This window comes from Schistocerca serialis, chromosome 6 (assembly GCF_023864345.2).
Source record: "Schistocerca serialis cubense isolate TAMUIC-IGC-003099 chromosome 6, iqSchSeri2.2, whole genome shotgun sequence".
Taxonomy (NCBI): domain Eukaryota; kingdom Metazoa; phylum Arthropoda; class Insecta; order Orthoptera; family Acrididae; genus Schistocerca; species Schistocerca serialis.
Genome location: NC_064643.1, coordinates 636,376,202 through 636,387,616, shown reverse-complemented (window position 1 = coordinate 636,387,616; position 11,415 = coordinate 636,376,202).

The following is an 11,415-nucleotide window of genomic DNA, read 5'->3' as shown; positions in this document are numbered from 1 at the left end:
AAAAAACAGTTAGACACATTGTTTGGTTCACCAATGAGTCACAATCAGACCAATGCGATGGGGCAGGGGTGTACGGATTTCAGCCAAGACTGGAGGGCATCATCTCTCAAGGAAAACTGGCCTCGGTATTCCAAGCTGATATTACTGCAGTCAGGGCATGTGTGGAGGACAATATGCATAGGTGCCACAAGGACCATAACATCTACATCTATTCAGACAGCCAGGCAACCCTGAAATCACTGACAGCTCCTGTAATGAGATCTAAGATTGTTGCAGAATGCCACAGGAGCTAGGGGGAAGCAATAGGGTAAACCTTATGTGGGTCCCTGGCCACTCATAGATCTGTGGCAATGAACAAGCCGACAGATTGGCCAAGACAGGGGCAACGATACCATTTAATGAACCGGAACCTGTCCTGACAATCACCCAGACTATGATCAAACTAGAACTATGGAACTGGGTTAGGAAACAGCATGTAAAATATTGGACCAAAGTCCATAAACAAAAGCATAGGAAGGTAATGATGCCTAAGCCATGTTTTAAAAGAAGCACTGTAATCCTGGGATTGAACAGGATCAAACTCATGACTGGACTGACGGCCGGTCATGGGAATTTCAAAAAACACCTACGCACATTGGATATAATGGAAGAAGACCCTAAATGTAGGATCTGTGATGAGGGTGAAGAAACTTCATCACACCTAATCTTCGAATGCATGGCATTGGAGAGTAAAAGATACAGAATCTTCGGGACAACTAGACGTGAAGAAATTGTGTCTAACACAAAACTGGTAAAGCGACTCCTTCCACTATTTAAGGGCATTGACTGGCTTTAAGAGATATACAGGGAGCGATACCGCACAATAAACTCGGTTTTGGTGTGGGCAGTGGCGGGTTAGACCAAAGCTGTTTTAGCTTCCCTGTCAAAATCAAATCAAGAGAACAGGGAGGAAATTCCAGCATAAGTTTTACAGCAAACAAGAAAATTAAGAACAGTTCTACAGATTACTGAAGAAACCTCAAGAAAAATCTCAAGAATTGTTCTAAATATTCGTGACATATTGTCAGTGGAAAGGTGACCAATATAGTACTGGAAAAGTATTTGACACACCTACTTGGGAAGGCAGTTTGATGCCTGCATGCCAGGAGATGGCCTGAGGATGGTACTGTGTACTGAATCTGATAGCCAGTAGGCAAAATAAATACAAGTAAACTGTGAATGTAGACACAAACATACACTTTTTCATTTTTTTAAATAAACAAAAGATATTCCACAGTAGAATATTTCTGTAAAGAGTGTGAGAAGCTGAAAAAAGATAGCAGATGATAATGTGGAATTTTAATACCAAAGTGGGACAAAACTAAGAAAATATACTCTTCAATTGGAAATGTTGTAAAACTTTCCAAGATGAACAACATGTTTACCTTCAGCCCATTCTTTAGAAGGAAAATGAGCAGTAAATAGGCTTCGTAAGGAAATAAAAATGAAACTGACTAAATTTTATCAAAAAATAATTAAATTGTACAGAATGTGACAGTCCTGCGCCACTTTTTAAATGCAAGTGATTATAGACTTATCAGATGCAAAGTGGAAGTATGAACAATTGCAGCATGAAATAGTCTATCTGACAGAAGTCATAAATATAGACTATGGTGATTTATTTAAGAATAGAGAAGTAGGCCACATTACATCCAACAAAAAGTTCAGTATCCTGTAAAATATTGATTATATGGACATACACAAAACTAAGACCCTTCATCCTCAAAACAGGTGGATCCCTCTCACCTTGGGATCTCCGTCACCTTCCTTTCCCGGCCGCCGAGTAAGTGACGCCAGAAACCATTACCAGAAAGTTAAGTGATTTAGACAGGAATATAATTTAGTTTAACGCTGACAACAAATTAAATACATGCATTAGTGTATCGTTTAGTCTTTGACTTTTCTTTGCGTGTTTTTTTCGGAGAACGCGAAAAGATCGTAACTTTGCGAAGTCGCGCTTAGGCTTAAATTTTGTAAACGTGTTTGTTTCTTGTTTCACGGTAATTTAACTAGTTTCTCGGTAACAAATAAGTAAACTACCGTAAATAGCATATAACTTCATTGTTTTAATACAGATTTCAGAGAAACAGCGTAACTTTATATCAGAAACTTGCTTGTATACATTTGTTTATAGGCCTAATTCTCGTAACGTTTTTGGAGAATCAAAGTTAAAGTATCTCGTTTAATTGTCCTTTTTTTCATTCCATCGAGTGAAATATATAATAAATAGCGTATACCATCATTGTTTTAATACAGATCTCAGAAAAACAGCGGAATTTTAAATCAGAAACTTGCTTATATACATTTGTGAATAGGCTTAATTCTTGTAACGTCTTTTTTGATTTTCGGTAATTTTATTGATTTATTCTAACCAAAGTATTATTTTTGCCATGAGTGAGAAGTGCCTGACTTGCCATAGAATTGTTAGTTCCGGGGTTTGGTGTGATGGATGCAGTAGTTTCTTTCACTGGGGGACTGCAGTGGCGTGGGTGTCGGGAAAGTGGATCAGGCTCATCAGTGGTTATGTAGGATTTGCAGCAGAGATAGGAAGATAGTGGAACAGGAGGGGAAAATTGCTGCCCTTCAGGCTGAGCTAGATCAGGCTAGGGAAGATCTGGACAGGTTAAGGAGGGAGAAGGGCAAAGAGAGGTGGGAAGTGGCAACAGGTAGCAGAAGGAATAGGCCTAGAACTAAGTCTGACAGTTTTGTGGTGAATGTCAAAAATAAGTTTGACCTGTTGCTTCAGTTAGAAACTGATGAGCTTCAAGCAGAGGTAGGTGTAGAAAGGACACAACAAACTTTCAATAGGAAATTGAAAAAGAATGTAGGAAAGTGATCGAAAAGGAAGAAAGTTTTGTTGTTAGGCAGTTCTCATGCCAGAGGTGTAGGCCAACTTCTGCAGGAGGAATTAGGACCTGAATACCAGGTCACAAATTTTTTCAAACCAAGTGCTAGTCTGGATCAGGTGACAGAGGATTTAGGTTCACTCTGTAAAGGATTTACCAGGGAAGACACCGTGGTTATTGTGGGAGGGCCAGGGAACAGCATCGACAGAGATCCTGGGTACAGTATAGAGTGTGACCTGGTAAAGATTGCGTCGGCATCGAGACACACCAATGTCGAATTTGTATCTGTCCTGAGACGCCATGACCGACCTCATTTGAACTCTTCTGTTGGGAGAGTTAATTTGGAGTTGGAACAGCTGCTTGGGTCGGGTGCGGGGGCTCATATTGGTGTGGTTCCTGTTGATTCTCTCAGTAGGTGGGACTATACCAGGCACGGCCTACATCTCAACAGGAAAGGGGAGGGGAAACTGGTTGGGGTAATAGCAGGAAATTTAAGGGGGGGAGGCACTGCCATGAATGGTAAAATACCAGTGGTTACAGGTGTTGGAGCAGCACCTTTTTTAGGATAGGTAAGACAGAAAGATGTCAAGTTCTACGAGAGGTCAGGATTGAAACAAATCTTCAGTTTAGGAAAGAAATTAAACAGCACAATTCTAGCACATTGGATCACCAATCACAGCTACCAATTATAAATTTTCACCAATCACCAGAAATTTTATCTCCACCAAGTTGTATCTCAGTCCTAGGTAATTGCATTGATGAATTAAAGTCACCCAACCCAGTTGACATAATCTGCCTCTCTGAACACCATATGACCACTGGTATAGGAACTAGGCCTAAGCACAATGAGAAACTCAGACAGGAGAGTACTGCAAATGTTAGAATAAGGAAAGGTTCTCATAAAAGTATAATTAAAAATAATGTAAGTATATTTCATCAAAATATTGGGAGTTTAAAGAATAAAATAGATGAGCTTCTGGTTTGTTTAGAAGATTTAGAAGCTGAGGATGAAATAGATATACTATGCCTGTCTGAGCATCACATTGTTACTGATATGGATAAGGTAAATGTAAGTGGATATAAGCTCTCTGCACATGTAATGAGAGAAAATATGGAGAAAGGAGGAGTTGCCATATATGTCAAAAGTTATCATTGTGCAAAAAGTATAGAAACAAAAAAGTTTTGTGTAGAGAAACATATAGAAGCATGCGCCTGTGAGCTTAAATTAAATAAAGGTACATTTATAATTGTAACTGTATATAGGTCCCCATCAGGAAATTTTCATCTATTTCTGAAAAATTTGGACTCCTTGTTGTGCTATCTGTCAGACAGGGGGAAGCAAATTATTATTTGTGGGGACTTCAATGTAGATTCTCTGAAAGAGGGTAGTAGGAAAAATGACCTTGAAGTATTACTCGGTACTTTCAATTTGACACCCGTTATTGATTTTCCTACTCGGGTGGTAAAAGATAGCAGCTCACTGATAGATAACTTCTTTATAGACCAAGATAAGTTTAACCAGATAAATGCTCAGCCTGTTGAGAATGGTCTTTCTGATCATGGTGCACAGCTAGTTACAATATATGACATAGCTCCATTCAGCAATACTAAACAGTCCTCCAAAGTAGTACGTTCAGTCAACGATTTAACAATTGCAAATTTCAGGGAAAGCCTACAGCAGTTAGACTGGGATGAGGTGTACCATGAACCTGATGCCAATTTAAAATCTAATTTATTTCATGACATTTTTGTAAACGCATTTGAAAACTGCTTCCCCAAGAAAATAGTGAAATATACTCGTAAGAAACCTTGTAACAAACCATGGCTTACTAAGGGTACAAAAATATCTTGCAACCGGAAAAGGGAAATGTATCTGACAGCAAGAAAGAGTAGTGACCCAGAAACTATCAAACATTATAGAAACTACTGTGTTATATTAAGAAAAGTTATTAAAAAATCCAGGGGTATGTGTATCATGTCTGAAATCAGCAACTCTGATAATAAAATTAAAACAATTTGGAATATTATTAAAAGAGAAACAGATCAACCAAGAGCAGAGGAAGACAGTGTTACCATCAAATTGAATGAAGACTTTACGAAGAAAAAGTTAGAAGTTGAAAATATTTTTAATAATCATTTTCTAAATGTTGTGGATATAGTAGGATCCAGGTGTTCATTAGAAGATGCTAGGCTGTTAATGGAAGAGGCCATACCTATGCAATTTGATACAATTGAAATCTCACCCACTTCTCCCTCTGAAATTAGGAAAATAATAAACTTGCTTAAAAGCAAAAACTCACATGGAATTGATGGCATTTCCAGCAAAATACTAAAAGCTTGTTCTCAACAGATAAGTAAGATTCTCAGCCACCTGTGTAATAGCTCTCTGGAACAGGGCATTTTCCCTGATAGACTGAAATATGCTATTGTTATACCTTTGCATAAAAAGGGGGATAGATCTGATGTCAACAATTACCGTCCAATCTCCCTTCTAACAGCTTTATCCAAAATTTTTGAGAAAGTAATTTATTTAAGAGTAGCTTTACATATCTGTAAAAATGAAGTACTAACAAAATGTCAGTTTGGTTTCCAGAAAGGTTTTTCAACAGAAAATGCCATATATGCATTCACCAATCAAATTTTGAATGATCTGAATAACCGAACACCACCCATTGGGATTTTTTGTGATCTCTCAAAGGCTTTTGATTGTGTAAACCATGAAATTCTGCTAGACAAGCTCAAGTATTGTGGCATGAGTGGGACAGTGCACAAATGGTTTAATTCGTACCTAACTGGAAGAGTGCAGAAAGTTGAAATAAGTAGTTCTCATAACATGCAAAGATCAGCACATTCCTCAAACTGGGGAACTATCAAGAATGGGGTTCCACAAGGGTCAGTCTTGGGTCCTTTGTTGTTCTTAATATACACTCCTGGAAATGGAAAAAAGAACACATTGACACCGGTGTGTCAGACCCACCATTCTTGCTCCGGACACTGCGAGAGGGCTGTACAAGCAATGATCACACGCACGGCACAGCGGACACACCAGGAACCGTGGTGTTGGCCGTCGAATGGCGCTAGCTGCGCAGCATTTGTGCACCGCCGCCGTCAGTGTCAGCCAGTTTGCCGTGGCATACGGAGCTCCATCGCAGTCTTTAACACTGATAGCATGCCGCGACAGCGTGGACGTGAACCGTATGTGCAGTTGACGGACTTTGAGCGAGGGCGTATAGTGGGCATGCGGGAGGCCGGGTGGACGTACCGCCGAATTGCTCAACACGTGGGGCGTGAGGTCTCCACAGTACATCGATGTTGTCGCCAGTGGTCGGCGGAAGGTGCACGTGCCCGTCGACCTGGGACCGGACCGCAGCGACGCACGGATGCACGCCAAGACCGTAGGATCCTACGCAGTGCTGTAGGGGACCGCACCGCCACTTCCCAGCAAATTAGGGACACTGTTGCTCCTGGGGTATCGGCGAGGACCATTCGCAACCGTCTCCATGAAGCTGGGCTACGGTCCCGCACACTGTTAGGCCGTCTTCCGCTCACGCCCCAACATCGTGCAGCCCGCCTCTAGTGGTGTCGCGACAGGCGTGAATGGAGGGATGAATGGAGACGTGTCGTCTTCAGCGATGATGAGAGTCGCTTCTGCCTTGGTGCCAATGATGGTCGTATGCGTGTTTGGCGCCGTGCAGACGAGCGCCACAATCAGGACTGCATACGACCGAGGCACACAGGGCCAACACCCGGCATCATGGTGTGGGGAGCGATCTCCTACACTGGCCGTACACCACTGGTGATCGTCGAGGGGACACTGAATAGTGCTCGGTACATCCAAACCGTCATCGAACCCATCGTTCTACCATTCCTAGACCGGCAAGGGAACTTGCTGTTCCAACAGGACAATGCACGTCTGCATGTATCCCGTGCCACCCAACGTGCTCTAGAAGGTGTAAGTCAACTACCCTGGCCAGCAAGATCTCCGGATCTGTCCCCCATTGAGCATGTTTGGGACTGGATGAAGCGTCGTCTCACGCGGTCTGCACGTCCAGCACGAACGCTGGTCCAACTGAGGCGCCAGGTGGAAATGGCATGGCAAGCCGTTCCACAGGACTACATCCAGCATCTCTACGATCGTCTCCATGGGAGAATAGCAGCCTGCATTGCTGCGAAAGGTGGATATACACTGTACTAGTGCTGACATTGTGCATGCTCTGTTGCCTGTGTCTATGTGCCTGTGGTTCTGTCAGTGTGATCATGTGATGTATCTGACCCCAGGAATGTGTCAATAAAGTTTCCCCTTCCTGGCACAATGAATTCACGGTGTTCTTATTTCAATTTCCAGGAGTGTATATTAATGACTTGCCATTCTATATTCATGAAGAGGCAAAGTTATTTCTCTTTGCTGATGATACAAGTATAGTAATCACACCTGACAAACAAGAATTAACTGATGAAATTGTCAATACTGTCTTTCAGAAAATTACTAAGTGGTTCCTTGTAAACGGACTCTCACTGAATTTTGATAAGACACAGTACATACAGTTCTGTACAGTGAATGGTATGACACCATTAATAAATATAGACCTTAATCAGAAGCATACAGCTAAGGTAGAATATTCATAATTTTTAGGTGTGTCCATTGATGAGAGATTAAATTGGAAGAAACACATTGATCATCTGCTGAAACTTTGTTCAGCTACTTATGCAATAAGGGTCATTGCAAATTTTGGTGATAAACATCTTAGTAAATTAGCTTACTACGCATATTTTCACTCATTACTTTCATATGGCATCATATTTTGGGGTAATTCATCACTGAGGAATAAAGTATTTATTGCACAAAAGCGTGTAATCAGAATAATAGCTGAAGTCCACCCAAGATCATCCTGCAGACATTTATTTAAGGATCTAGGGATATTCACAGTAGCTTCTCAGTATATATACTCTCTTATGAAATTTGTTATTAACAACCAAACCCAATTCAAAAGTAATAGCAGTGTGCATAACTACAATACTAGGAGAAAGGTTGATCTTCACTATTCAAGATTAAATCTAACTTGGCACAGAAAGGGGTGAATTATACTGGTACTAAAGTCTTTGGTCACTTACCAAATAGTATCAAAAGTCTGACAGCTAACCAACAAGTATTTAAGAAGAAATTAAAAGAATTTCTGAATGACAACTCCTTCTACTCCATAGAGAAATTTTTAGATATAAATTAAGAAAAAAAAATACAAAAAAATATTTAAAAAAATAAAAAATAAAAAAACACAAAAAAATAAATAAGTTGCTATATTAACTTAAGTATGTTGTAAATTAACTTAATTATGTCATGTATTGGAAAATTTGACTCGTTCCACATCATTACAAGATATCGTATTCATGATCCATGGAACTAGCATTAATCTAATCTAATCTAATCTAATCTTTCAGTCTTCCACGGTCTATCATTCTCTTCCCCCAAGGTACGAATTAAAACTTCAGAAAGCTAGGATAGTGTTGTGTTCTTCTATACACATCTACCAGCAGTACTAAATATTTCAACTCCAGAAAGCAAGTACTCACCAACATTTAAACAGTAGCAAGTACGAAAAACTCTGGTAGAATGTAATGTGTGCCTCTCAACGACTATGCTTCTGCTATTCAGTGAGTGAGGTCATAGAAAGAGGTGATTAGTTTTTGCATGTAGGGCAGTTTTATGTTTTTAAGCAATTATTAAATAATTCAAGACAACATTATCAATTTTACATTTCAGTTCATTCACATTTATGTTTATAGCACACACAACTATCAGCTTTCAGTTAGTAAATTAGACAAACATACTACAGGTCAGGAGCATATACGGGCACTATACAGTCTTACAAACTTTGACAAATAGCCTCCCCAAACAAATAAGTGGTTAAATACTTTTACTCAAATAATAATTGTAACTAAACATACTGGCAAATTGGCTGCATGAATATTCCGTGTAACACAGAAATTTACATGATGACTACATGACATATATTCACTCACATAAAAGTTTCACTGACTGACATAGGATTTGTAATGGATGAATGCTCATCACTAACTAACTGTGGCTTTGTGCATGACATTTATTTAAAGATTTACACAGGACAGATATTACAAACATTAAAATATAAAGCTATTATGTTTTAGTATTCACATGAAAGAAAAGAAAAGTAAAAAAATATAAAAACACATTATGCATGAGAATTTGGTTTAATTATAAGCTATATAATCAAAAATTCATGTATATGATGGTTCTGTTTTATGGGACAGTGGCTTTGTTGTGCATTTGATCTACAAAAGCTCGTCAAGAATATTCTGGACTCAGAAAAAATATGTAATACAAAACCACAACAATGAAATTTTGCAAGATTGTGTATTACATTAATTGTGAATAGGAATAACTTTTGATTCCCATAGTTGATAAGATGTCCTTTTAAGATGGGGAGTAGGGATTTTAAACAAGTGTAAGATGAATGTTTCCTGAAGAGGGGCAGCAGCCTTTTCAGTAGTTGCAGGGGTAACAGTCTGGATGATTGACTGATCTGGCCTTGTAACACTAACCAAAACGGCCTTGCTGTGATTGTACAGCGAACGGTTGAAAGCAAGGGAAAACTACAGCCGTAATTTTTCCCGAGGGCATGCAGCTTTACTATATGGTTAACGATGGTGGCGTCCTCTTGGGAAAAATATTCCAGAGGTAAAATAGTCCCCCATTCGGATCTCCAGGTGGGGACTACTCAAGAGTACGTCGTTATCAGGAGAAAGAAAACGGCATTCTATGGATCGGAGCATGGAATGTCAGATCCCTTAATCGGGCAGGTAGTTTAGAAAATTTAAAAAGGGAAATGGATAGGTTAAATTTAGATATAATGGGAATTAGTGAAGTTGGGTGCCAGGAGGAACAAGACTTTTGGTCAGGCAAATACAGGGTTATAAATACAAAGTCAAATAGGGGTAATGCAGGAGTAGGTTTAATAATGAATAAAAAAATAGGAATGCGGGTAAGCTACTACCAACAGCATAGTGAACGCATTATTGTGGCCAAGACAGACATGAAGCCCACGCCTACTACAGTAGTACAAGTTTATACGCCAACTAGCTCCGCAGATGACGAAGAAATTGAAAAAATGTATGATGAAATAAAAGAAATTATTCAGATAGTGAAGGGAGACGAAAATTTAATAGTCATGGGTGACTGGAATTCGGTAGTAGGAAAAGGGAGAGAAGGAAACATAGTAGGTGAATATGGATTGGGGGTAAGAAATGAAAGAGGAAGCCGCCTCGTAGAATTTTGCAAAGAGCACAACTTAATCACAGCTAACACTTGGTTCGAGTATCATAAAAGAAGGTTGTATACATGGAAGAATCCTGGAGATACTGTCAGGTTTCAGATAGATTATATATAATGGTAAGACAGAGATTTAGGAACAAGGTTTTAAATTGTAAGACATTTCCAGGGGCAGATGTGGACTCTGACCACAATCTATTTGTTATGAACTGTAGATTAAAACTGAAGAAACTGCAAAAAGGTGGGAATTTAAGGAGATGGGACCTGGATAAACTGACTAAACCAGAGGTTGTACAGAGTTTCAGGGAGGGCATAAGGAAACAATTGACAGGAATGGGGGAAAGAAATACAGTAGAAGAAGCATGGGTAGCTTTGAGTGATGAAGTAGTGAAGGCAGCAGAGGATCAAGTAGGTAAAAAGACGAGGGCTAGTAGAAATCCTTGGGTAACAGAAGAAATATTGAATTTGATTGATGAAAGGAGAAAATATAAAAATGCAGTAAATGAAGCAGGCAAAAAGGAATACAAACGTCTCAAAAATGAGATCGACAGGAAGTGCAAAACGGCTAAGCAGGGATGGCTAGAGGACAAATGTAAGGATGTAGAGGCTTATCTCACTAGGAGTAAGAAAGATACTGCCTACAGGAAAATTAAAGAGACTTTGGAGAAAAGAGAACCACTTGTATGAATATCAAGAGCTCAGATGGAAACCCAGTTCTAAGCAAAGAAGGGAAAGCAGAAAGGTGGAAGGAATATATAGAGGGTCTATACAAGGGCGATGTACTTGAGGACAATATTATGGAAATGGAAGAGGATGTAGATGAAGATGAAATGGGAGATACAATACTGTGTGAAGAGTTTCACAGAGCACTGAAAGACCTGAGTCGAAACAAGGCCCTGGGAGTAGATAACATTCCATTAGAACTACTGACGGCCTTGGGAGAGATAGTCCTGACAAAACTCTACCATCTGGTGAGCAAGATGTATGAGACAGGCAAAATACCCTCAGACCTCAAGAAGAATATAATAATTCCAATCCCAAAGAAAGCAGGTGTTGACAGATGTGAAAATTACCGAACTATCAGTTTAATAAGTCACGGCTGCAAAATACTAATTCTTTACAGGCGAATGGAAAAACTAGTAGAAGCTGATCTCGGGGAATATCAGTTTGGATTCCGTAAAAATATTGGAACACATGAGGCAATACTGACCCTATGACTAATCTTGG